A 26307-nucleotide genomic window follows, 5' to 3' on the forward strand; every position below is an offset into this window, starting at 1 on the left:
GCTGGCTGGCAGCGCTCACTATTCTTGATTAACAATATTATATATTAGTTTCCAGTAGGCAAAACAATTCAAACAATAATATTTTCCTCCTATAGTTCAGACATCCTAATACCAACTCCAGTAATTGCAGGTTTGCACGATGTCAAGCAATGAAAAGAAAAAATTTAGATAAAAAAGCCTAGGTTTTTCTACATTTTTTATACTTAGCATGTTGTTTATGCTTCTTATAACCAGTGGAGATAAAATAGACTTAAAGTCACAATTCTTCCAAATGGCCCCAAAAGAAGTTAGTATGCATCATGTCAAATATTGAGACTTTTGATCCCTTGTAGAATGTTAGCAGAAATCTTGCAATCTGTCCAAAATTATATTTGGCTTTTGACCTCTTATGTTAATAGCTTTATCATCTGTCTATACAAATGACATCTATCGCTAATATATAAAAAATTTAGAAATTGGAGGTTAAAGAACACCTGTACCAGCATTTAGACATATACCAATACTAGCCTTTTGTTGAATTTCCTGCTATTCTGTTCTCCTTTGCTCAATTCCTTCTAAGAATTTGAGTAACCAGGTTGGCCAAATAGTTCAGCAGATTAAAAGTGCCTGCAAGCAGGCATAGGGGCTGGGAGTTCGATCTCCAGGCCTGCTGTGCGGGCCCTGCCCCCAGAGCATACTGAGACAGCAATTGAGACTGAGTGTGGTGGCTCGTGTAATCCCAGATCTTGGAAGTCTGTGAACAGGTGAATCACTGTGAGTCCGATCTAGTAGCGAGACCCTGAATACCCTGTAGACCCTTCCCTAAAATACAAAAAAAAAAAAAAAAGAATTTGAATACCAACATTTAAATTAATTCCATCTTAGATAATCATTTTAGAACATGACCTCCTTCTGTACAGTTTTTTTCATATTGGAATATTAACCATCTTTCCACAAAGTTCATATTAACTATTATCATGTGTAAGTTTCTTTTCTGAAAAAAAGATTTAATTAGATTAGGAAGAATGACTTAACTAAGCTGAAACTCTTAAGAGTAAGACTTCACCTTGAGCTTTACAAATAGAATCTTTGATATTTTTAAAGCTTCTTTTTAAAAAACTACAATTATCCTTGTAAGAAAAAATGAACAATCAAATTTAAACCTAGATCGAATCAGGTTGCATGCATCCTTGCTTCTTAAGATCCTTGTAGTTCTTGATGTCTTCTTAAGGAACAGAGTAAATTCATTCTGCCCACTTTAATTCAAAAGTTAAATGTCACCAGTCTTAATGCCATTGTAATGAAAACTATTCTGTAATAAAGGTACACAGATCCCAGGACAACGATATATTTATTTTGTATTCTTTAATATAACATTGCCGAAACAAATTAAAACCATATATGTTTTAAAATTTTTAAAACTCTAGTAGTCATAAATTATAAGGTAATAAAGTATTACAATTGAAAATAAATACTGTGATACTATTTCTCAATGTACTGTTTACTTGACTGTGGTTTTAATCCTGTTAAATTGTTTTCAAGACCTATAATGAAAAGTGAAAGCACTATAGACAAGTGAATTTCCAGAAGTTTTTGACAAGTCTTCTGAGTTAGTAGGTTTGTGCTACCAAAGTTGTCTTATTCTGGAGATGCCAAGGAGCAGACAAAAAAAATGCGTGTACAGAAGGAAGGACGGCCACACTTGTATGTTTATAGGCGATTCATAGCTCAGTGACTAGAGACTGAGTGTCTGAATATTGGTTTTATAAAATAGCATATTTTAAAAATAAGAACTTTTTCAAGTTGTTTTATTGCAAGAACAAAGCCTGTCACTTTACTGTATTTTTAGGACTCTTGTCTAGGGCAGGCTTTGATATAAATAAATGATGCATTAACATTATATGCAGACAGAAATGTGTATGCCAGCAGAAAACTAAATGGGAGAGAATTGTATGTTTATACAATTCCAAGGTCAGTTCACTAACTCTTTGCTGAACATCACAGCTCATATTTTTTCTCCTTCTGATATATGTTCCTTTTTCTGTTAGAAGATATCCCATTATAAAACATTCCATACATCTCAGTCTATTAAGATAAGTTTTAAAGAATTCTTTCAAGTCATTTTTTCTTGTAACTCTATAACTGACAAGCAATTGCACAAAAGAACTTAGTCTGAAATAACTCATTTTGGAACTAAAACTAATTTTCAACTGATGATCCAAGAGAATGTATAGTTTCTGAATTGTCAGTCAATGAATGTTTTGATTAACAGAACACTGTTCTTTAAAAATATTGCATATATCTCTGAGCATAGTGCTTGTGTCTTTTGGAGATTGCAGCATCAGCAACAGAAATGTCTGATGGCAATTGCTCTAGGATCAAATATTTTGAGTGGAAATTGTTTACTTACCTCATAAATAATTACTAATGAAGAAAGACTTTATAACTCTTAAGAGTAATTGCTGTACTCTTTTGTTTATTTAACTACATAATAGGGTATAGGGTATACAGTGTACAAGGAGGTAAAGGGATCTTTCTAGATAAATTCATTTAACTTTAATTTTTGTTGTTGTTGTTGAGGGTTAAACCTAGGATTCCTTACATTAAAGGTATATGCTCTGCCACTGAATTTTATTTGTGTCCCCTAAAGTTAATTTTAGTTTTTGCTTCTATGGACAGTTAATATTCCTTGAATCAGTCAGCAGCCCAATCTCATGACAAGAGCACTATGACAGCTACTAGACTGATCAGGTCTCTTTTCTTAGCTTCTTATATTGACCTAAAGTATTTTCTACTTTTACTGTAATTTAAATTTTAAAGAGTTAATTTTTGGTGTTTTAAAAGTTTCACAGTGATAATAACTAATATAGTAAAAGCTAATCTTTGCAAAATATTGGTTTTAATTTTATTTTCATGTCTTGCCAATAGCAAGTATTCCCAAAATGGTATCATTTCCTTCTCTGGACAAAAATATTAACCTGCACAGGCTAAAAGAAAGCAAGAGTGAATATTCCATCCACAAGAGCAGATAGAGTATTTATCATTTTAGTATCCAATTTAATTCAGCCTATAAATTGTTAAACCTTATCAATAAATGAGATTTTCTCTAACTAGTTTCCATCATAATTAGGTAAGTGGGATTCACTCCCTAAAGTCCTCATCAGAAACCATAGGGGCCTGTTGATTGGGGAGCTTCAGGATTCAGTCCTGGTGCTCATGTTCAATTCCATTCTGCATTTTCATTATTTCTTGGGTGACAGAATTAAAGGCATACTGATTAAGTTGGAGATTATGCTAAGCTAACAGGAGCTACAAAAACTTGGAAAGCTAAAACTAGAATTCACAATCACCTTAATAAATTATATAAATCACATTTAAAAATAGAGAACAAATTCAAGGTTATATCCTGAGAGAAAAAGCAAGCTGTGCTATCAGCAAACCACACACCATAGCACAGACATGACAAGAAGAGGGCTGTGAGCTCAAGGTGTGAAGCAAGGAGTGCTGCCCACTCTAAAACAAGACCCCAAAGGCCAACTTTTCCATAAAAGGTTCACTTAGCTCCTTGTGGCAAGAGCTAGAGAAAATTAAGACAAATACACCTGAACAGGCTCTATTCCCCACGGACCCAGTGCAGTGAGCTGGTGAGAACAGAGTCTTTGAAACTGAGCACATCTTTGCATCTCTGTCCCATAGAGAGAGTGGGTGCCAGTTCTTTTCAAAAAAATGTGTTGTAGGAGTGCATGATATCCAAAGGCACAAAAATATGTCTCAAGCTTGTTGGCCTTTAGTAAGGCATTCTGCAACACCCATGTGATCCTGGGACTTAGGGACTTAGGAAATAATCTTTTCCTACACTTGACATTGTAAAACTATTTGTTTCAGTTTACACATTTTAAAAGAAAATATGAAAATTGGGGAGGTCTGCAAAAGAGCAACAAAAATGCCTATGGGATATAGAATAGATCGTGTGGGAAAAGATTAAAGAAGTTTGTTTGCTTAGCGTGGAAAACAGAAAGCTAAGAAATGACTTAATAACTGTCTTATGCTATATAGAGGCTTATCATAAGAATGCTGACCACTTCTATGTCCCTATAAGAAAGAATAAAAGAAAATTAGTTTAAAATAGCAAGGAAGATATGCTTTTATATTGAAAAGAATTCCTTGATTATAAAATATTATTAAGCATTGTCTAAGGATACCAAGAGGCATAATCTCTGAATTTGTTTAAAATGGAATGAACATGCTTGGTTTGAAGGTTTAAGAGTTGACCTGCTTGATGGTAGTACTGATCCCAGGCAATCTCTGGAGAAATTTAATGGTTATGTCATTTCTATAAAGGTATCATAGTGTTCTGCTTATAAAGATGAATTTTTATTTTTTATATTAAGGTTCACTTGACAATTTCAAGACATAAGTTTGCTTACTGTTTTTCTACCTCTAAATAATTACACTTTTGTTTTCTCTTTTTCTTTCATTTGTATGGCAAGTATCTATTGAGTGCTTGCCCTGCACAAAGCACTGTGATCATGATTGTGAGTGATAGCAAAAACTGGACATTTATTCTTTCCCAAACATTTACTGGCCCTCTCCCACGCAGACACTGTATTACCATTCACAATCCAAGTTGATATACAAAGCTGTGAAGAATTCACAGTCTAGTGCATGAGAATAATAAGTAGACATTTGTAGTGTTCTGTGAAGAGTGCTGTGCAGAGGGTATGAACAGATACTTTTGAAGCACGTGGGAAATAGTGACTCATATACATATGTGTGCGTTTGTGTGATGGAGCAGATTTGCTGGAGAACTGACATTGGGTCTGAATTGGGATGGGTAGAGGAGGGGGGTTTAAAATGCCAAGGATCATGAACTAGTTGTTTGTACTCAACCAGATGAAAGCTCTAATAAATATAAAAATATTTGTTTCGTTTTATCAAACTAAAATGTTAATTCTGTCCTCAGCCTTTTCTTGATTTTAAATATAGCAATAAAATCTTATCACAGTGATGTCTGTTATAAGGTGATGTGAGGGTTTCTAAATATCATGTTATACACAAAATTTCATCAAAGACATAATTTTTAAGGATGGATATTTAAACATTTGTACATGTGTAATGTTTAGGAAATACATAACAATACTATAATAAAGGTAGCATTACTTCTTTTAAAAACCTAAAGTAAAATCAGGTTATGGTAAAGCAGTAGAAGCAGTTTTGTCTAAAATCTGACAGAAAGATAGGCCACTAGATACAGATGAGTGTGGCTCATAATCGAAACATAAAACAGGAGGTGAAATGAGGTAGCGGGTAGAAATCCGAAATGTGTGCTTGCAGGTGCTTTGTGAATTTCTTCCTAGTCTGATGCACCAGGGTACAATTTTCTGTTTTCACCTAGTGTTTTAGACAAAGATACCAGTGTAAGCACATGCAATGTTTCCATTATGTTCAAAAGGTTCTCTAGCATGTCGAATTTTTTGGAACAGATTTGTGATTTAAAACAACCATTACAGCAGAACTGACTGCTCATTGCTGCAAATAAAGCTCATAGTTCTTTTTTTTTTAAAACTTTATCTCCTGAAATTTGTAGCATACTACATCTACATTTTATTGGACATATAGGAATTCTTCATAAATCTAGTTTTCTACTTAAGAAATGCTCATATACCCAATTTCTATTTCTTGCAGAGCAACATTTTCCACTAAACCCTTAACAGGGAATTTGGCAAGACAGGTGAATGCCATGAAAGTACAAATAGATTTCTGGAGTTGGAGCCTCTCAATCTAGGGTAATCCTTTGAGAGATGTAGTAACAAGAGTACCAGGGTGCTTTATTCACTATAGCAAGATAAATGGCCAAAGTCACCTATTACAGAATGGTAAGGCCTTGGCCATGGATCAGTCTCTATCAGTTGGCATGCAAGGCGAATAATGCATGAAGAAATCTGTGTTAGCTTTTAGTAGGAAGCCAGTAGGAGCCAAGATATTTTCTTTTTTCTTTGTTCTCTTCTATTTGGCTGTGGCTATGGGTTTTGACTGAAGGGATAGAGGCAAATGCTGCTAGAGAAATTAATATTAAAGGAAGAGGTGGTAACTTTTGGAAGGTCAAGCATTTTGCCTGAATAGTACCTGTCCTCTTTTTGAGCTATCCCACCCCCTGAGGAAAAAAAAGTTAAAGGTTATATGTATTATAAAATCTGATTTAAATGTGTCTGCAACAAAAGCAACTCAGAGTTACGTTATCTAAAACAGGAGAGAAGAGAATTTTGGTTTTGGGTTTGATATAGAAATTTATCACTGACACTTGAGATGTGTTCTTGAAATGGTCAGGTTGTTCCTCCTGAACTCTAAAGTCTTCGGTCCAAATAGAAGGCGGGAGTTTCTGTCCAATAGTCAGATTAGATCATGTCTACATAAAAGTTCAGAGTTGAAGGATTAAATTGCACCAGATGATAAAATTCTTATGTAGCCTCAAGCAAACAATCAACTGACAAAAATGTTATTGTATGTTTTCTCTTGAAAACCTTAAGATATGCTTAGGGTAATTAGATTTCCAAATATGCAAATATGCCCTAGTGGGATTTTTCTGAAATGTACCATTTTAAAATTATGTAGCATGGTATTCGTGTTCAACATATTGAATTGTAAGACTATGCCTGAATAACTTACTAACATATTCTATAAATTCATAATTGATCAAACCCATTTATTCCCCACTATCTACATTATAGTGTTCAATTTGACCTAGAAAGCTTATGGAAATTAGATTCTCTAGCATGCTTTGGGGGAAGATCAAGGAATAGTTTAAATTACAGCAGTAGTTTTTTCGAAAAGGCCAGTTCCGTGTCTGGTATTAGTGTTTCCCACATACTCAGTTTAAGGAGCATGAGCTTTCAGCTTCCCAGAGACTCTGGATCACCTGAAGGGAAATAGAGCACAAACTTTGATCTGAAGGGAAAAAGAATTTTAGCATGGGCATGGGAAATGATTTAATTTTGTTCACCTACATATATCAATGAATAATTTAAAAATTCAACCTAATTTTTTAGAAATATTCAAATGTTACTTATTGGGTTGTTCTATACCAATGGCTTCCTATTTAACTGAAATATTTATGCTGTATCAGTTACAAAACAATCATTTTTCCTGGAAACCTTTTTAAAATATCATATGTTTTTGAGGGCCTTATTAAGTAGAATATACTAACATATACTAAACATAAGTCAATAATTTCTGGATGACCCAGAAATATGACTACAGGAGCCAATGAGGTATGGAGCGCTATTTATCCATACCTTCAATAATCTAAATCACAGAGTTGGAAGACTTTTGTGCTAATGGGCCAAATAAAAAATATTTAAGTCTTCCGAGACATGTACTGTCTTGCCACAAATCAGCTCTGCTATTACAGTGGGAAAGTGGCCATACATAAGGTATAAATGAATAAACATGGCTAATTTGTGTTAAAATATTATCTCAACCAGGCAGTGGTTGATTTTGGCCTCCAAGCTGTGGTTGAAGACCTTTGACCTTTGCCAATATCTTGCTTGAGTTATTTATGAGAGGAGTTCATCAAGGTCATGATAGTTCATATATACTGCTTCACCCTTTGTATATACTGCTTTTGATGTGCTTAGAACTGCAAGGGGGAAGAAAACTATTTTATCAGAATAGTATCTGAAATAAGAGTCAGTAGACTGATTCCAAGCTAAGGTTTTAGGCTGCCTCAGAAAGAAAAACTACATTTACTAAAGTGTTCCATCTCAATATTTGCTCACAATCCACTTTTATTTATTTCTGGGTTCTTGCCCAAGTTGTTGGTACATATAATAACTTTTGTGTTAAAAGAATTTTGTTCTGAGTCAATGAGTTTTTGTAATGATTCATAACATGCACTTAAAAGTGAGAACAAATTTTTCAACTACTTTTTTATAGGCATAGTTTAGTGTCTCTCGTCCAGTGTTTTCCATATTTATGAATAGTTTATCAAGAGTAACAGATGTTTTCACTTAGAAAGAAGAGACTAAATTGCCTTTTCAGATGAGAAGAGATTGCCCTGCCCTCACTATGATCACAGCACTATAATATTTTATGCTTACTCCTAGGTTTACTTTGTATATATAAGTAAACTTTGTTTTGAGGTTTTGGGGAACTCTTGGATCTACACACATAGCTCAGCTGCTGAGAACACTGGATCTGGGTTCAAGTTTTTGCTGTATCACTTAACAGCTGTGCGATGTTAAGCACGTTTCATAATTTCTATGAAGTTGCAACTCTTTGCTCTATTACAATGGTACCGTGAGGACTCCTACCTGAAAGCCTTGTCCTATTGCTTTGATGCTGTTTTTCCTCATTATTTCACTTCTTTTCCTATAGTGATTCTCAAATCACTTCTCAGTTTAAAATTTAACATATATTCAAAACATTATATTTATAATTTAAATATGTTCAATTTTTGTTGGCTCAAAAAATTTGAAAATCTTTTTCTCAAAAAATAAAGCTTAATATGCTATTTAAGTTTTACCACCTTGTTGAATACCTTTTGCTTTCCGGTTTTTCACTGAAGCATTTAATACCTAAGATTGAGAAAATGATTTGTCTCACTTTAGAGTAAGTGACTACAATGATAAATGGAATATGGGAAATTAGGGTTTGTAATTTTGAAAGCTATAACCAATTACAGAGAAATTTTTTTCTATAATATTAATAGAAATTTAAGACATTTACACTTAATTCATTTTGCATGTTAGTTAAGATATTAAAAACATTGTACTTAGAAGTTCCCAAAATATAGTCTGCCAACTCTAGAAAAAGGATATGTAAGTTTAGCTGTCAGCATTGGTTGACAAGTTCTTCTGTACCTGAAAATTCAGGACGTGCTAGAGAGTTAGTTGTATTCTTCAGTTACATAGTTACAATCCTCACAAGAATTTAAGTTCTAGTTTAATAATTAGGAACTGCCTAGCAGTTAGTATTCTGATAATATTTACAGAGACACCACCATCCATCTCTTTAGTATGTCTAGTTAAATCTGTGCCAAAAGTGGGGAAAAACCCCAATAATGAAATTAATATGGTTGATAGAAAATGTCCTGGATGGATCGTTAGACAAATTGGGTATTAATCTTATCATGCTATTAAATCACATGTGTACCCAGCAAGTTAATCTCTCCAAGCAAGAGTTTTTCCATCCAAAAGGACAAAGGGGATCTTGGTTTTACAATGACAAAATGAAGATAATTCTTCAGGAATCTCTCATAAATCATTCTTAACAATGAAAAAAGAAACGCAAAAGTCAAATTCAGTTGTGATTATAATGCATCAATGTAGCACTAAAACACATCTGTGAAGCTAGAAAGCACATGAAGGATAATTGACTGGGGATAAAAGACTTTTGGAAATTATGGCCGAGGCTGTACAACAATATGAGTATGATTAATGCCACTTGGGTATGCATTTAAAAATGGTTGAAATGATACTTTGTTATATACATTTTCCTACCAATTTTTTTTTAAATAAAGAGAGTAATGCAACTTAGTAGGAAGAAGTGAAATCAAATAAAAATGCTTTAAGGTTGTGAAAAAACAAAGAATAACCAGCCATTTTACCTCCCAGAAAGAAAAGAGAAACTAGAGGGCAAATAATAACAAAAAGTGAAGGTAATGATGACACAAGGATTACTTGAAAACATGTACAGGCTGCATCTAGACTTCCCAATCTCCTTTGCTTCCAAATCCTCACTTGCCCTCATCACGTAATTTCAGCACTTCCTTCAGGGAAGAGACGGTGTTTGTGCTTTCAATGAGAGTATCTCAGGACTTGAATCCTGCAGGAAGAGGGGCATACTGAAAACAAGAATGAAAGTCTGATCCTGAGTTTAAAACTCCAGCCCTTTCAAAAGAGATCCATATGCATTATCTGAACATCCTCCTACTAAATATTTATATAAGATAAATTGTATTCTTTGCACAGAATCATTCTTCTTTGTTCATAATAGTTTTATTTGTAAAAATTAAAACTGAGTTGAAAAAGATGTAGTATTTTTACACAATGGAGTATTATTTAGCTATTAAGAATGATAAACTCGAAGCCTTTATGTTGATGTGGATGCCACTTGAACATATACTTACAAGTGAAATAAACCAGACAGACATGTGTAAATATCGTATAGTCTCCCCAGTATAAGAACTCAAAAGAAGAAATACAAATAGAAAGGTATAATACAAGTAAAAGGAAACCAGAATCTCAAGGACTAACTAATCAAGAGAGGGAAAGGAGAAGAGCTAGGAAACATGAATAAGTCAAGCCATACAGTTATATGTAGAAGATGGGCAAGGCAATGTTCCTGAGAATCTTCAGAAGATTTTTTAATCTAGAAGTTAATTGGAAAGACTCTCACCCTGACTAACTATATATAATGATACCTGTGAACTGAGCTACTGCACTGCAGATGGTAATTTGTAATAGTAGTTTCATGCTTGGAGTGCCTGTCATTCTGGTCTCTGAATATGGGCTGCTTATCATGACATGCCAGTTGCTGCTATGATGTCTCTTGGGTAGGTGGTTGTTCAAGAAGAAGGGGGTGGTGAATGAAAGCAAGAGACAGGAAAAGGAATATTTTGGGACTGTCCTGCTTCAAGGTTGTATATGGTGAGATTTTTGGACTTATGTGTAAACATAAGTATATAATTCTTTATGCCTCTTTTTAAAATATATTCTAATTTTTAAATGTTTTTTATCATATTCTGTAGGGACTTAAAGTTCAACATATCAATACTTGATGATAAATACCTGTTCCATATTATGCCTAAGATGTTTGATATGCAGACAGATAGTGAGGTTAAGCTTAACAGCGTAAGTTGTATGGTAATAACAATAAGCTTGTCTTCTGGATGGTTAACAACCTAAGTTTGCAGACCAAAATTAAAGAAAAAGGAGGGCTGCAAGGAAAGCCAACATTTTGGCCCTAGCCTTCTAGGTCAGTTAAGACTCAGGACATATGAGAACTTGTACTGTAACATCATGTAACTCGGCAGTGTCCCAAATTTTCTGATCAAGGAGATTATGGGGCCAAAGAGGAAAGTGATCAATGATGTAGAGAGTGTGCCTAGGAAGAGTCACATGGAGAGAAAACATTCTCTCAGGCTTTCACAGAGAGCACATTGGCCAAACAATGGCCATGACTCATCCACATGGCTGACACTGACAAAGGTTCTACAGTCTGAGGTGCAGGATTTCGGTATAAATCCTGAGGGGATTTCATTGACCTTATCAGACCCAAAAGCTACAACTCTTGTTGCATAGGTTCTGCTTTACCTTGGTCTTGGCCATCCAGCAGAAAAGTATAAAAACGAAATAGAAGAAGTAAAGCCATGCTGTTATGTTGAGCTGTGGGGGACTCAGGTCAACAATTTCTGACATTGCCAGTCAAGCGGAAGACACGATACTATTATGGGCTAGTGGACTCTTTTAGAATATTTTGATGAGTTTACACACCTTTGATATTCAAATAACGGAACTTAACAAAAAAAGAGTATGCAGATGATTGTATCTGTGTATTCAAAGTGGTTAGGATAGATATATAGTTACATTCTCTTAATGAATAGAATGATTTGTTCTAATGGTGTTTGTAAATAGGATATCAAGTCCGCATCTTGTACAGCAGTTAACCACTAGGAAGAATGTATGCAGTGTGTTAATTAATGAAACTGTCCTACCGATTTGAAAAAATAAATAAAGTACAAAACCAATAAAGAAAAATTAAAGCTGAAAACAACTCCAATATTCTTCAACATGTATATATGTAAAACATATATATGTACTAAAAAAAACAATAAAAAGTACCAGAAAAGGTATTGCAACAAGGATGAAACAAAATATATTAACAAAGTTATGCCCAGAGTAATTCATAATTCACATATGCCATATGATTCTTTACAAAGAATTCTCAAAATGCAAACAAATCTATGAATGCAAATATAGAGATTGGAGGAAATGCCTACAAATAAGGAGAAGACTCGCAGAGGGATAGATGGGTCATAAATAAGCAGAAAGCTTGGGTTATTATTCAGTGTTCATTGTGAAAGTTGTGGTGATGCTATTCTTGTAAACATTTCCCAAACATTCCTAAATTGTACATCTAAATATATGAGTTTTATCATATGTGTATATAAACACACGAGTCAATTAATATTTGATATACTGCCAAAAAGTCTAAAATTATCTGACACCCTACATACGTGAAGTAGTAAAGATATATAGTGAAATAAAATAAAATAAAATAAAACTCCAGCCCTTCCCTACTGAGCTCTAAAACACAGATAGTCAGGACATATCCCTCTGAGCCTCTCTAAGACATTCCATCAGGGATGTCTTAAGATGATTTAAAAAATGAAGAAGTGAAGAGCCAACCAGAGACCAAAGAATTGAAGGTAATTTCCTCTGAAGAGGAAGAAAGGAAGGAATGTGACAGATGTACTGAACATTTCAGTAACTTTCATCATTTAACTTTAAGTTATATGCATGTAGTAGTTTGGTTTTGAAATGCTTAAAATAAATCTAAAAGACATAAAACACAGATCTCATCCTGTATTTTGTTTTAGCCCTATTTAATCATGTTATTGTTTATAGAAAATAATGTTTCTATCAAGGGGAAAAATGATTCACCAAAATAGCTATTTCTAAGGAGTGTTAATTAGTGTCATTGTATTTTATTTGTGTATCTTCATATTTATGTATGTGTCTTTCCTCTATTAATTGTAGTTTGGTACAGTAGCCTAGTGCTGCTTCAAGACTACTAAGCTGTTCCTCACCAAAAATGTCTGATGGTATAGCTTGGATTGGTCTAGTTCCATTAAATTATTTTAATCTATGAAGAAAGCATTTACCAAATGATGGAATGGGGTGTGTTTAAAAGTATATTTGAGGAAGAATTTTCCCACCTAACATCCAGCTTCTTTGCATTTGCATAGAAACTGCCTGATTATTTCAAAGGCTCTTATCTATACCTCAGAGAATGGCTGGGATTTTATATTTGCAGCATCTTATTTCCATATAAAGATATCTCATTGGCCTATATTTTAATTCACATTAATGAATCTAAACAGTGAATTAACAGATATAAAAGTACTTTTCAGCAGACTTCTGCTGTTGATTTGTGCGGTCTTTTGTGTTTCCTCCCATGAAAGACCATTTTCCTCTTTTGTTTTTATTTTTCAAATAGACAGGGGTCACTAAACCTCTTTAGAAATTGCTTTTGAATAGTCATTCTTTGTGTAGAAAAACTACAGTATATTCCTGAAGTGAAATTTAGTCAACTACTTAAAAGACATCGTGAAAATACCCACACAAGCTCTTAAGATCCAAAGCATTTGTTTCAACTGACTTTAGTATGTAGTTATCCATTGTGCATCAAATGATGAGCAAAATAGCCAGACTTCTAATAAGCAAGTACAATATAGACAAAAGAGAACACTGATTTAAGGTCCTTGTGTCAAATGCTGTAAAACATTCTGTTTATAGCAGGTCAGTCTTGGGTTTACAATTAGCACTAATTACTGAGGGAAAAAAATCAAAACCACAGCTTTAAGGAAGGACACTTTTCACTGTAAGATCAAAGCCAGTCTCTGTAGACTAGGGAAGCCTCTACCACTTAATTGCACTGAAGTGCTAATTGGATTGTAAGGTACTTTCATGAGTTCTTCCAATTAGCCAGCCATCCCTGACAAAATCCAAAAAGAAGAGATTATGAGTTCTTAGAGCTTTTATCTATATAGTTGTGATTTGAATGAATCATTCTGAATGAATGTAGCTTTCCCCTCTTTTTGTGTGAATTGAGATTAGCTTTCTATAATCTTGAAGGTAAAGCTATCCATTCTGTATAAAGTCTTAACTCTGTTAATGATAATGGGAAAGCATTTAATGAGAACTATGGTTTTTAAAAATTTCTTAATTTAAATTGTGAGAGGTGGGTGAGTGTAGAATCTTGGTTTAGGGACAGGGTTATAGTTCAGGGGCTCTAGTGCCAATCCTGCAAGTACAAGATCCTGAGTTCAGTTCCCACTACCAAAAACAAAACAAAACAAAAAAGGATCCTTGGTTTAAGATTGTCATTTTTTGTAGTTAGGATCCAGTTAGGATGTGTATGCTGCAAAGAACTCTTCAATTTGGGTAATTTTCCAAAGAAACGATCAGTAATTTCACATTATTTGTTCTCTAAGTAATCATTTTATTCCTTGAGAATAGTTCATGGCTCTAATTGAGCTGTGCTCATGTGATGTATCCCCTAAAATATTTATTGATGTTTGGTTATATAAGGTGGCAACAATTTTGCTGGCTCACCACATGAAAGCTTATATAACAGTCATGTCTTGTAGCAAAATTATCCATTTTCACAAAGCAATTAGGAACTTTCTCATGGTCATTCCTATACAAAGTGAAATAAAAAGTTAGCAACTGTCCTGTGAATTCACATGTGTATGTTAGATTGTAACATTATGAAATTTTAAAAGCTGTTACTGACATAAAACTATTTTTGAATTTTATTTACATTCTTCAAACTTTGCTTATCCAAGTGATAAATGTCCTAGATCTTGTTTATACTGGTAAAAGAAGTCAAGCAATTTTTCCAGGAGTTTTAGCTATTTTGAACTACGTCATGATTAAGATTAATTAGAGAAGAATCTACTTTTGATGATTCATCTTCTGTTTCATAAAGCTTGTGCAGTAGTGGCGAACCTATGGCACATGTGCCACAGCAGACTGTTTGTCATCAAAAGCTCTAAAAGGTTCACCATCCCTGGCTCCAAGTGAGTTTTCAGATAACATAAGTGTTGATTTATATATCTGAAAGTTGAATATGACCCCGAGTAGTAGAGAATTTCATGATTCTCTATGCTTCCAGAGCTGTGTGCTTTATGCTCAGTTGTCGTATCTTATAGCAAATGCAAATACTATGACAATAATAATGGTACCTACTCACAATCAGTTTTTACTGCTAGACATTTTATATTCTTCAACTCTTACAGTAATCCTTGAATAAAAGAAGCAGTAATTATCCTCACTTCACAGTAAAAAAAAAAAAAAATGGGAGCTTATTAATAAATTTCACTAGCACAGCTGTCATTTTTTTTTCTGTATTTTAGGGAAGGGTCTACAGGGTGTTCAGGGTCTCACTACTAGAACGGACTCATAGTGATTCTCCTGTTTACAGCCTCCCAAGTTCTGGAATTACAGGCATGCGCCACCATGCCCAGTCTCAATTGCTGTCTCAGTGTGCGCCAGGGGTGGGGCCAGCACAGCAGGCCAGGGAATCGGACCCCTGACTCCTGACCCTGCTCCTACTCATAGGCACTTAGGGTTTTAATCCGCTGAGCTATTTGACCAGCCCTAGCACAGCTGTTAAAAGTAACACAACTAAGAACCAGAGCCAACATTAAACTGATTGTTTTCTAACTTCAAAGATTTTGCTCTACTTTGAGTAAATTAGTGCCAAATTAGATGTTTAGACTTAGGACCTGTTGAATTCTTCTTTTGTATCACCAATATACACAAGTATATATGAATCCTACATATATGTATAGGTTGTTTGCATATATATGTGTCATGTTAAACACACAGTTTTTGGTTAACATGTTTCCCAATTTTGGGAGCAAGAGACTATATTTGTGGTATTCATTGGTATCGCACCACTATCCCTGGCCCACAATAGGATCACAATAAGTGAGTGAAGAGTCTGCCAGTACCAGGGCAGAAGGTCTCCTGACACCTGGGTTACTCTTTAGAGTGTAAAGCTTGAGACTAATAAAATGTGTGTACTTTAGCACAGATCATGATTTTACAATATTGGAAATAATAAAAATCTTAATCTTTGATGAGATTGGCTCCTGTACATACTTTACCTTGATATTTTTCTCCTTCCTCCCTGCCTCCTTCCATCCTTCCTTTCATTCCCTCCTTCTTTCCCTCCCTCCCTCCCTTCTTTGTTTTATTTTTCTTTTCTTATCACCATGAATGCATACCTTGCAGTTTAAACACCTTTCCTAAAAGACGATAGATTTTATACCAGAGTGGTTTTTTTTAAAAAATTAGATATGAGTAGCTCCATGGCTTAAATAGCTTTTCTCTATAAATTTTATACTTTCCTAAATTTAGGTCTATATAGGACTTTAAATAGACCTTGAAGTAACTGAGGTCATTATCTGTAATGACTATCATAAGTCTATTTACAGTGTTGTACAATCATCATTCCTATGTTTTAAACTGTCCTCTACCACCCCTCATATTCAATATAGTTCTGGAATCATAGCTAGAGCCATTAGTCAAGAGAGAGAAATAAAAGGAGTAAGAATAGGTAAAGAAGAAATTAAACTATCATAATTTGCAGAAGACATGATATGCGACTTGGAAGACCCGAAAACCTCCATAGAGAAGCTCCTAGAATTAATAAACAAATTTAGTAGCATAACATGTTACAAAGTCAGTACCCAAGAGTCAATAGCATTCCTCTACACAAATAACAAACACACTAAGAGAGAAATTAGAAAAACAATGCCCTTTACAACAGCACTGTAGAAAATGAAATACTTAAGAATTAACCTAACTAAAGAAGTAAAAGATAGTCAATGAAAATTACAGTACTCTTAAAAAAGTGATCGTAGAGGATTTCAGAAAATGGAAAGATATTCCTTGCTCTTGGATAGGAAGAACGAACATTGGGAAAATGGCCATATCCCCAAAATTGTTACATAGATTTAATGCAATCCCTATCAAAATACCACCAACATACCTCAGAGACCTAGAGAAATCATTCCTAAAATTTATTTGGAACCAGAAAAGATCTAGAATAGCAAAGGCAATCCTGGGCAAGAAAGGCAAAACAGGAGGCATTATAATCCCTGACTTGAAATTATACTGCAAAGCTAGTGTGATAAAATCAGCATGGTATTGGCAAAAAAGTAGACCTGAGGATCAATGGAATAGACTAGAAGATGCAGATACAACTATAAACACACTCAGCCATCTTATCTTCGACAAAGGGGCCAAACGTGTTTACTGGAAGAAAGATAGCCTCTTTAACAAATGGTGCTGGAAAAACTGGCTCTCTACATGCTGAAAACTATACCCTAAATTGTGTTTTTTTCTTTTTAATTTCCAAATGATGATTCTGTTCAAAGAGTTAAACAACAGAATATGTAACAGATCTATACTGAATATAATGTTATTTTCCCATTTATTACTCCAAAAACATTGTTTTTGAGTCACATTTCCTATCAAAGATTAACAAATCCATTATTATGTATCATTATAGCAGTATTGTTGTTTTTCATCTCCAAACCCCAAAAGTCCATTTCCTATCCTTTGTGTTCCCTTATCAATCTGCACATACTTCATCTCCTGATCTTTTTTTTTTTTTAGTATATTTGCTACAGGGTCTCGCTAGGCAGCTCAGACTCACAGTGATTCTCCTATTTTCAGCCTCCCCAACAGTAGGATTACAGGCACGTGGCACCACGCTCAGACTCAGTGGCCATCTCAGTGTCCCAGAGGACAGGGCTGTCACAGCGTGTGGTGGTGCTGGGGATCAAACCCTGGTTCCTGCATTTGCCTAAGTAGGTGCTTAGCCCTCTGAGCTATCTTTCTGGCCCTATCTCCTGATCATTGGAAATAAAGTTTAGTTGAGAAAGGTATTCCCCTTTCAAGTACCTTTTCTCATAGCCAAATGCAAGTGTTCTCAAAACAGATACTTTTAAAAGATAAATTGTCAAGAAAATATTTCATGTTAGTTCTGTTTTATCCATATCACGCTGAGATTTTTAACTCATTTTGTTTTAAGCATGTGAATTATATGATCCTTTCACCCATTCTTGCCCTACCCCCCAGTCCATTACTTTGGTTAGGCAGAAGTTGACTTGATTTGATGTTCCCATATCTGTGCCTCTTGCATATGTTGTTTTTTAAAAATCTTAAGTGGCTTTACGCAACGTGGACCAATAGCTAGGATGGTTCTTATTGCCGTACTCAGAAGACCTCACCTTGCTGTGTAAAGCTTTTCTGGCACAGAGCCTACCTATATCTCCCATGTCCCTCCATAAGCACCTGTATATACCTTCTAACCTGCATCATACTCTACTAGGAATATATTCCTAATTATTGCTTTATTTTCTTTTAAATTTGGAACTCCTTACATTTTGTTTTATGATTTGCAAATATGTGTGTCCCTATTTCTACCTACTCAGGAAATTGTTACTGAATAGATGTTACAGTGTTAACATTTTCACATTTTTCTGATTGTAGGTTAGCCTGTCAAACTGAGGTGATACTGTGTAGATTAATTTGCAGTTTTCATTTATTCAGAAAACTCAGGCCATTTCTAGCCATTGTCAGTTAGCTCCTCTAAGCTCCATTCTGCTTCAGTCAAGACCAGGCTTCAAGGGACATGAAAACTGAAATGTTTTTAGTGACAAATGGCAGGCTGAAGTCCCCATGTTATAAGAACTACTGTAAAACTTTGTGTACTGGGATTATGAACTCTTGGACATAATAAAAGCCAGTCTTATTAACATACAAAACAAGATGAGTGGTTAGCATGCTTTTCACAGAGTAGCCATAGATGAGTAGCAAGCATATAAGCTAGTAAACTTGATGAGTTAGTGAAGGAGGGGATGAGGTTAATTAGAACCAGGTGAAAGGCAGGTGAAGCAGTAACAAAATATATACAAAAGTAAAATTCAGCTCAGCAATAAAATATGTGTTTGTGTGTATACATGTGTGTAGCGTTTGTGTGATTATGTAGCAGCTCTGTAGATGATCATCTCTTAAAACACAATTTTCTATGTAACTGTTTAAACATACATTGAAAATATTTAAGGTACTTCGAAATCGTTTTTAGTATCTCTTTTTCCTCTTTACACAAGTAGGTCTTTTTACTCTGCTATGCTCAACACTCCATTATTTATAAATTTCACCTGTTAGCATCCCTAAAATTACTGACAAGCCCTGAATGCAGAAAACCCTCATCAAGGAAGAGAACAATTCCATGGCCCAAGCACTTACAAAAATATCATGGCATATTGTGCTTATAAGAGATACCCCTTAGATAGAAGTGCCAAGGCTGTTACCATGGAGACCACATGATTCAAGTCACTTCCTAATACTAAAGCACCTAATGTTCACATTTACACTGATTTCCACAAACCTTGACCATGCTTGACATTTTAAACTCTAATATGGCAGAATTTATTTTAAGAAAATGAATGATCTCTCAATCATTCATAAGTTAAAGATGCAAAATTTTGAAATATGTGCAGTAACCTATGTAAAATTCAGCATATGAAGCAATGCTTTATTCATTTAAAAATATTCTTTTAGCATTGTGACAGTATTATTTATTTAATTTCAAATGCTTTTCTTTTAACTCAGATATCTCTGAAAAAGCATAATCCTCCTGAATAAAAGCAGAATGGATCACAGAGTATTAGCTGGTAGTCATAGCATCTTGGAAAACAGGACCTGGAAGAACAAAATGTTATTTGGGGACATGTCAAGAGCATCTAAAATAGGTGTACACTCTCAAGCCCATGCACTGTTCCATAGCAGGGAGGATTTCCTAAGTGCTGCCTGTAGATCAGACAGCTAAGACATTTATGTTATAGCACTTTAAAAACTTATTTTTAAAGAGTACAAAATAATATTAAAACAGAAGAATTACAAGTGACACAAAATTTCACTAAACAAAATAATATGAATTTCACAGTATTTGTTGTATTGCATAGTGTTGTCTTCAGATTAGTTGTTCATATTACCAGATATTTGTGTGCAAAATTGAAAGAAAAAAGAAAAATATATGAAAGGAAAAGAGAAAAAGGAAAAAGAATTGAAAAAAGACAAATTAAGAATTAACTGCTCCTTTCCATAGACCAGCAGAAACCCCACAGTATACTTGTTTAAACCATCCTGCTTACATACGTAGATATATCTCTTTCACCAACTCCCTCTCCTGTCCTTCACCTCAACTCAGTCATTCCTTCTTTTTGAACAGGTTCATTCCATTTTCTCAGTATCTACAGTGCCCTTCAGATTTTATTTTCTCTTTCAGGTTTTCACACTAAGACAATATGATGTTTGCACTTGTCGGATTGATTTATAACAACAGGAAAGAATTAGAATGTTATAACACTTTTTAAAGACAAGTTCTAGTTGGCTTAACTATATAAGGAAAAATAATTTAGGGATTTTTTTTCCACAAAAGGAAGTAGGAAAAACTTTTTAGGATGTTGATTCTCAATTTTTTAGCTGGCTGCAGTATAGTTGCCTCTATGGTCCATGTTGTGCATCTTTACTTCTAAGATTAAAGATTTTGTGTAGTCCATAAGAGTCCTAAAGCTAAATAAAGGGAAACCTTGATGACTGTGAGGGGAGAGATGATGTTTAAATAGTTACTAGAGAGAGAGAAAAAAGAGAACAGTTCTAGCCTGTATCAAAACAACTAATAAGCAGAACCTGGGCTAACCTTTTGCCTTTTATTTCTAATCAGGATTCACTTGTTTCAGTCCTTACCTCTAAATACTATAGTGGACTCAGAGTTGTAATGGAGAGAATTGTGCTCTCTGTATTATATGGCCATTGAATTACTTTAGTGTGGACATTTTTTCCTACCATGTCACAGTTAAAGTGTTACTGCATGGGGGCAGTTGGCCTTGTGTTCTGAACAGGATGCTTGAGTCACTCAAGTATTGCAGGCCATATTCCACATTTGATGTCCAGCCCACCACAGGATCCACTGATCATCTCAAAGCTGGGGAAATTGGAAAGGGAGGCTCATTTTCTAAATTTTAATATTCTTCTCAATGCTACTGACTCACTAGGCAGTCTGTATCAAAATGATATTTTAAGTATATCCATACTCTGTTCTGTCCAGCCAAAATACAATTGAAAGTACTTACTTTTGTTTTATAGACACACATGCATATGAAAATATAGAATCATGTACCACCAATGAGTTAGAATTTGTATGAAGCTCTGAAAAACAGTATGCAACTCCCTCATGACTGATGGCGGTTTTGAGTATAGTACTTTCTTTAAAAATGATATACATCTAAGGGCTGGCAAGATAGCTCAACAGACTAAGAACCTGCTATGGCAAGCACAGGGACCAGAGTTCAGTCCCCATCCCTCATTCCAAGCAGGCCCTGCCCCCTGGGTTGGGCTGAGCCAGTGATAGAGTCTGGGGGTGTGGTGGTACTCACCTGTAATCCCAGCACTTGGGAGGCTGAAAACAGAATCACTAAGAGTCTGAACTGTGTAGTGAGACCCTGTACCAAATGCACAAATGAAAATAATAATAATAATAATATACTTCTAAGTGTATGCTCTAAATAAGAATTAAGGATTCCTTCTCAATTATTTTTTGTAATTTAACCTGAAGCCAGTTTTTTATAGCCAATGGGAAAAAAATCATGTAATCGTGTTTTGCTTTCACTCCATTCCAGTGTTAGAACTGTTTATCAGCATGCTACCTCCTGATCACACTAATTGGCTGATGCAGAGCACAGTCTGTGGAGCCAGGTGTTGTTTACTTGCACCCTCCTGGGCCTCTGTCTCCATGATCCTCACCTGGATTACTTACAAAGCCAAGGCTCTTTGTCCTCTTCACTGTGTACCTGTGTTATACGGAATCTTAATCAGTGACCCTGAAAAGTTGGAGAAGCCCAAGAAAAATGGGAAAATAATCAAGAAGTGATTAAGGCAGTAAAAGCCATGCAAATTTTTAGGACTTGGTCTTAAGTCCTCAAGGTGGCAAATTATGTCCTAACATTAGTTTGGAAATCTGTGCCGATTACCAGAGCTATCAGTTTTGAATTGAAAACTGATAAAATCCAGGTATTATCTTTAGTGTTTTGTTTTGTTTTTTTCCCTAAATTGTCTGGTTAGGCTCTTGCCCCTCCCCCAAAAATTAATTTTGTGAAGTATTAATAAAAACTGTTCAGAATTTCATCAGATCACCATGTTGGGGAGTTAGGAGCACACCATTCCACAATAGACCATTTATTTCATTGGTTGCTGATTTGAGATATATTCTGTGGACCACAGGTGCAGAACAAGGTAATTGTCACTGTGGGAAATGAAGTAATGATGCTGTCTTTTAGTGGTACCATGTGTCACATTTAATATAAATTTTGTTTAATCCCTAAAGTACCTGATAATGTCTTAAAAATTTCTTTTTTTCAGAATGTAGCTCTCAGCTTTAGTAATTCATCCAGACAAGTGGACATAGATAATATAAATAAAGTTGGTTCCTTTAATCTATCTGAACTCTGTTCACTATTATGTATGTCTTTAGAAAGAAAGGTAGATGTTACCAGGACCATGTAGTATGCAAGGGAAGTGGATGGTGAAGTACTTATACAACAGTGTTTCTGAAATTATCTTGTACAAAGTAGTCCCCAGGGGAGCATAGTATTATTGCAGGTTTTTTGTTATACCCATAGGGATTCCAAGGGTCTGAATTTTTAACATGTATCTCAGATAATTCTGTAGTGGATTTCCACTTTGGAAATCATTTTCTTAAGGCACTAATAATAAAGTTCTATCCATCCTCCCATCCATCCATTCATATAGATGTATATCTGTGAGAGTTTCTCTCATTTTTTTTCTTGAAAGAGAAAAAAATTGACTGCTTTTAACACATGATGGTTGTTTTTGATAATTTTATGCCAATTCATTCATTGATTCCTTTGCTGTCCACTTTTTTCCTTCCAAGAAAAGTTAGTTATGCTTTCTTCACATTAATTCAAAAGGTCTCATATTTATAGTGCAGTCGTTTTCTGTATTGCCAGAGTTGTTTTCATTTTGATGATACCAACATGTAAGATTAATACGTGTCAATGTTTTGAACTTTTCTTCTGACACTTTTAGTCATATACTTTGACATTAACTAGGAGATACAACTTATTTAAGAAGTGTGGCCTATACTGAAATCAGACAAAAAATCAGTGTCCTTAGAATTCATGTCCCTGAAATAATAATAAATTGAGGAAAAATAGGAGTAGCACCACTTTTTTGTCATGAGACAAATTTTTAATTTACAAAATTAGATTTTTCCATAAGCTGGTACATTTTTCATGGAAAGGGCTGTTGGTGACACTTACTAAAGTGCTGCAACATTTTGCTAATTTAAAAAAGGTCTGCTTTAGATCGATTGTGACCTTATCAATAGGATGATCTCATTCATCTCCTTTGGAACCTCTTGTCACCGTGAGCAGCAGTGTCTCTGAGCTGCATCTCCTGTGATTGCAAAATGAACATTAAAGAGGGTTTCAAAATCAGTTTGTGGTAGAATGAAGCGTTTTGTCATCTTTGTTAGTTATTAGTTTTTAAAAGGTGAAACACCTTTCTAAGCAGTCATAGTTTTTTTTTTAAAAAAAAAAAAAAAACAAACTAACTCATATTTCTGGTAGTATCCACTCTTACTTTTTCCTTAAGACTTAAGAGAAGTTAGAAAAGAGAAAAACATTTTATGATGTGTTTAGAATTTGTGATTCTTTTTCCCAGTACTTCTTCCTTGGCTCATTAATTTTACTCATACATATATTATTTGTTGCATTCCATACAATTTTCAAATGTCAGGAAATATGAAAAAAGATGAAATTTGTAGCAGTTTTCTAGCAGTTGCTTTTCATAACAAACTTTTATAATTAAAAAGAATTTTATATCTTGAAACTTTTTAAAAATGGGAATCAATTTTCAAGATTTATTCCATATTCCATACTTATGCCTATTTAAGGTATGTCAGTAATTAATGAATGTGAATTTCTTTGGTGGCTCGAGGAGTATAGTTCTGGCTTCAAAGTCATATTTGGTGTCAGGGATTAAATTGTACTATCTGTTGTTCTTGAGCCTAATTTTATAGCTAGTAATAACAATGACAAGTTCATTTTTGTATAATAACCTTTCATTTCTCTTCTGTTTTTCGTGTTTATTAATTTTGTCCAAACCATTCCAGCTTCCTAATAGTAGTTTATTTTAGTTTTCCTTCATTTTCTAATCATCTGTAATCAAAACCATTTGTTCTCCATCTGCTATCTTTTCATTTATCTCTCCCTTTAAATCTGCTTCCTCTCTTGTAGCCTCATGAATATGACATAGTATGTCAACTTTCTTTGACTAATTAGAAGGAGAAAAAGAATTCTCTACTTTGGAGATTGTCATGCTCCCTGCATACCAGCCTGAACAATTAAAATCAGCTATCTTTGCCAACCAGTGATTGTTCAGGTAGGATGTAGGACACTGAAATACAGTTTTTTTAGGGTCTCTGCACTTTGTAACCATGTTCCCTTCATCAACTTACAGGCCCAAGGACTGATACATTGCATGATTCAGTGTAATTTCTAAACTGATATTTACTAATGAGACAATACTGACCCCTTAAAGCCATTGTTATTTTAAATTACTTTTGTGTGATTCAAACATTTGTCAGAAAAAGTAGATATTTAAATTGCTCATATATATATACCCATGCCCATCTTATTTTATGCATAATTATTATTTACCGTTTCATTTAGAGATAATATATTAACGAAAATACTCTTCTGAGAGAAATGTGTGTTCATAAATCAGTTAATTTCTTTGTTTTTAGTACTCAAAGGTAACAAAAATATTTAAAAGCATCTTATTCATGTTTTAGAAAGTTGTCAGCTAGAAACAACAAGTTACAAAGAAGCATGATTAAAAAAATGAGAAATTATTAAATTTATTGGATACTTAGTATATAAACTTTCTAATCTTCTGCTAAATAATGCACTTCAGGGTATGATCATTAGTGACCCACTAAGGTACATGATTAAGTATTAAAATAATCCTAAAGCATTCAGTCAGTGCACTAGGATCTTAGACGAAAAATCAATATAAATTATTTTGGAGGATTTCACTGAAAAGATTGCATTTGCATTTGTCTTTGAAAGATGGAAATAACTTCAATATGCCACTCTTTCCAAAGCCCCTTTATTGATTACATTTAGATGGTAAAAAAATATTTCAAAGCTGATTTTAAAATTTCACAGGAGGATAACCTGGATGGATGTCCACATTGGAGCTAGGTTGAAAGAAAAAGTGTGAATCTGGCTTGGGATTTTGGAATCATGATTTCTACTAAAAGACCAGATGAGAGACCCCAGGTAGAAATGGAAACAGTACTGTATAAAAAAGAACAAGCAATTGGAATTTTAGAGACCCATGTTCTCTCTCTGACATCATCTATGTGGGCATATTAGTCAAGCAATTTGATGGCATGTAACTTCCATTTTCAAAAGTATAAAATAAAAACCTTAAAATTCCTTTAACATTGCATAAGGGAACGTCTCAGAGTTTTCCATACATAAATAATTGTTGGACCCATGAAGGTACATCAAGGACGAGACGTAGCCAGCATGATGTCACAGAAAGAACATAAATCATAGAAGCAAGAATGGGTGGAGAAGTGACAGTGTGTATCTCCTGACGTTCTGGCCGTTCTTCGATGTCTGTCTGAAATGGCGCAGGATTTCTCAGAATGGTGCAGTCACAAGTCCTTGTATATAAGGATATATGGATTTTATCTTCTTGTTTACATTGAATATTTATGTATGCATCCAGAAATTCAGATTAATTTCTGGACTGCTTTAAGCTGAACTTCTTTAGTCCAAATAACATTTATATATGATATATTTATTTAGCCATAATGTGTGAATATTTTAATATACTGTTTGTGCTACTTAAATAGTTCCAGTAACCTTGTTTTTACTTCTGATTATCCCTGATATGAGTCCACATTTTAGAATCCTTTAACTTTCTTAGCACAGTCACACTTGTGAGCCCAAAAAGGTCCTACAATTTCTGATAATACTTTCCAGGTTTGCTCTTTTAAAAGCCTCCTTAGGCAGGCTCAGTGACTGGGGTTTCATCTTCAGCACTCTATGCCGGCAGGATCTACTGAGATGGAGACTGAAACAGGAGTGGTGGCGCGCGCCTCTAATCCCAGCATGTGGGAGGATGAAAACAGGAAAATCACTAGGTGTCCAATCTTTGTAGTGGGTCCCTCTAGGCCCTGTACTAAGTACATAAAAAAGAATAATTATGAGGGGCATGGCTGCACACACCTATAATCCCAACACTCTAGAGGCTGAGGCGAGAGGATCACTGAAATTTTAAGGCCAGCCTGCGCTACATAAGGGAGTTCAAGGCCAGTCTAAGCTACATGGTGATGCACTAAACTAAAATCAAAATGGATTAAAGATCTAAACATTAAAGCAGAGACACTAAATCTGGAAGAGAAAGTAGGAGGAACTCTTGAAGACAT

The 26307-nt window shown here is 34.6% G+C and overlaps 1 protein-coding gene across 1 annotated transcript in view; it reads left to right on the forward strand.

Moving 5' to 3' along the window:
* Positions 1 to 26307, forward strand: part of Fbxl17 (F-box and leucine rich repeat protein 17) — a 616731-nt gene that overhangs the window by 449838 nt on the left and 140586 nt on the right. The gene's annotated exons all lie outside the window — the stretch shown is intronic.

Source organism: Octodon degus, unplaced genomic scaffold (genome assembly GCF_000260255.1).
Source record: "Octodon degus isolate 3935 unplaced genomic scaffold, OctDeg1.0 scaffold00009, whole genome shotgun sequence".
Taxonomy (NCBI): domain Eukaryota; kingdom Metazoa; phylum Chordata; class Mammalia; order Rodentia; family Octodontidae; genus Octodon; species Octodon degus.